We start from the raw sequence: 3,102 nt of genomic DNA, 5'->3' as shown, positions 1-3,102 counted from the left end.
TCCCAAGTGCTCTGACTAGTTGTCGAACTAGCCGGCATGGATACTACTTCTCTCCGTTCTCCCAGTAATTCCAGCTCCCTGAGTTTAAGTTCCTTCTGATACTCCCTGTCACGTTCCTTTAACTCCCTTTCGGCTCTCCTTTCCTCTGCTCTTCTTTCTTCTTCAAAGCTCCTTTCCTCTGCTCTTCTCTTTTCTTCAGCTCTCTTTTCCTCTGCTCTTCTCTCCTCGAATTCTCATTCCTGTTCTGGTCTTCTTTCCTCGAGTTCCTTTTCAGCTCTCCTTTCCTCTGCTCTTTCCTCTGCTCTTCTTTCCTCGAGTTCTCGTTCCTGTTCTGCTCTTTCCTTTTCCGCTTTTAACCTTTCCTGACTCTGCAGTTGCATCTCCATTTTCCGGACCTCCACATTTTCTTTTTCCTCGGGTAACCAATCCAAGGCTACCTCTTTCCATGTTCCTTGTCCCACCAGAGATTCTACCACCAATGTCTGCATCTCTGCTTTCTTCATATTAACTCGGACCTCCAAGTTAAAATTTTTGGCCAATATCATGAGTTCCGATCTTTTTAACGCCTGGAACTGTGCCTCATTAGGGGACGCCGCAAACTTTTCTGCGTCAAACACCATGGTGACTATTAGTTAGCACCTGTTAACCTTCACACAAAAAAAATTCAATTTTTTTAAAAAAATTGGGGAATGTTAGAAAATTCCAAATTTGGGAATTTGGGGAATGTTAGGGAATTCTATCCCGGACGAGGATGCTAGGGAATTCTATCCCGGACGAGATTTAGGAATTTTGTCATCAAAGACGAGCCCCCAATTTCTGTTACGTGCTCCTCCCCAAACCCCAGTCACGGTGTACCTCCGAGCCCCGAGAGGAGTCACGGCAGAAAGATGTGTTATTCTGTATGTCAAAGATCAATGGTGAAACCACACCAATTGTTACCAACAAACAAGTATTGTATTAAGATCACACAAAAATAACAGTACAACAACAATAATAATCAATTGTACAACCAATATATATTTCCTGTGATGGTACCATCAGGTGCGTACAATATAACTCACTGTGCTCCAAGTGAGCGAAAAGAAGAACATTCCCAATGTCTCTATTCCAGCATCAAGCCAAAGTTGATTCCGGCTTCAAGCCAAAGTCGATCCACTCCAGTGATCGTCCATACGATGTCGTATCGAGAACAGAATCCCGTTGGGTTGGCAGTTACACTGCCGAAGATGGGCAAAGGTGTCCTCGAGAAGGGACGGGGAAATCACACCTTCAGGTATGGACGTTTGACGGCTCTCAATCGGCGAACCGCAGATTTCCCACTCAAAAGCCACGTTACACACACACACACCAAATTAACATCTGGATGTGGTGAGAATGGTTGAAGCGAAGTGAAAAACCTTGAGCGATGCGCAATGCGCGCGAGTCAAAATGGCCGACGGCCCATTCTCATGGCGTAACGGCACTCCGACGATTCTCCTCGGAATCAACCGCAAAACCTGTCACACAGGTTTATCTGTCACAGCGATAACAACTCTGTCGCAGGAATCCCTTTCCCGGGAAACCCAAAGTTCACTCATGACTCTCGTTCGCCAACATTCGCTCCAGACTTCGAAGCAGCTAGGCTTCTTGTCCGACTCACTCGCTCCGCCTTCCCTTCCTCCTCTTCGTCGTCGTCCGGTTCCATTTAAAACATTAACTTTTTTACATTTTGAAAATAGTAATCTCTATTTCCCTCAAACGACAACAATAATAGTACATGGATTTAAAAATGTTTACAGTGGATGAAAACCACAACAACGGAAGTGACAAATCCGTAACAGACTCGTAGAAATAAGTTACAACACAATCTGGAGTGACACCCACCCGAGAAATGTTCCAGAAGGGTTGTTCTCACAGAAAATGCAATCAAACTTTGCATGTGTTGTGGGTTGAACAACACCTATTTCTGAAGCCTATTTAGCTGGAAATAACTCTTGGACTATGCAAGACAGCAATTCGTCCTCGTCACAAACCCAACCTGTCCACCAGTTTCATCCGAATCCGTCCATAACTTTTTGAGATGTCCTCGTCACAAACAAACAAAGACAGACATATCCATCTTTGGTGGCAGAGGTAATAAATACAGTAGATGGGCCCTACCTGCAGGAATCTCTCGAGACACCATGGGCGGTCATGATCATGGACGGTGATGACAAGGGGAAGTCCTGTACTGAATGATGTGTTCAAAATAAATTGGTTAGATGTGTAATGTTCTATATTTAGGGCACATTTTTACAACTCATTAAAAAGATGATTCTTTACTATCACCCGTTTTATATTCCAAGCAGAACAACTCCCACCCACTCCACTTCTCCCCAACTAGACATTCAACTTAATCAAGGAAGACATCGATTATTATCATTATAGTGGGGCGGCTTAGCCCAAATATTCAAAAGAATTGTGCATTTTGTGATACAAGCACCAAATTTGGCACACTAGTAGACTATCATATTATGAAAAGATCTGGATATTGGGCCATCTCAGATTCAGAGATTTGATTTTTGCAAGATTTGCAGATTTTGCAAGCTGAGATTGCAACGCCAGGGACGGCCGACTCCTTCCTACGAGCTGCCCACGTCACCCGCACAAGAAGAGCTCATCAAATCACTGCAGCGGCACTGCACATCCTGCAACACCGTGCGTATGAACGCCACTGTATGACATATGCTGATGATGCAGAAGACCTGCCTGAGTTCGAAGACTGGTGTCACCAGAGAGGAGAAGACATTCCCAACTTTCAGTACTGGGCAACTGTGCTGGAACTAGAGATGTTGGTACTGGTCTACGTGCGTTCTCTGCGGCAGGCTTCATTCACGACGTACCTTGATGCCCTGACGGAACTGGTCCCATGGTTCCATGCCTTAGACCACACACACTATGCCAGGTGGGTCCCTGTTCACCTGAGGGACACGGTTGCACTCCCAATGAAGCACCCAGATGTAGCCAGAGAATTCAGGGCTGGCAACTTCACTGTACAGAAGACGAAGAAGGTGTTCTCTTCGATCCCAATCGAATCGAAATCTTGCAAAAATCAAATCTCTGAATCTGAGATGGCCCAATATC

Source organism: Myxine glutinosa, chromosome 4 (assembly GCF_964187855.1).
Source record: "Myxine glutinosa chromosome 4, kmMyxGlut1.1, whole genome shotgun sequence".
NCBI classification, from domain to species: domain Eukaryota; kingdom Metazoa; phylum Chordata; class Myxini; order Myxiniformes; family Myxinidae; genus Myxine; species Myxine glutinosa.
This window is presented reverse-complemented; position numbering follows the sequence as displayed.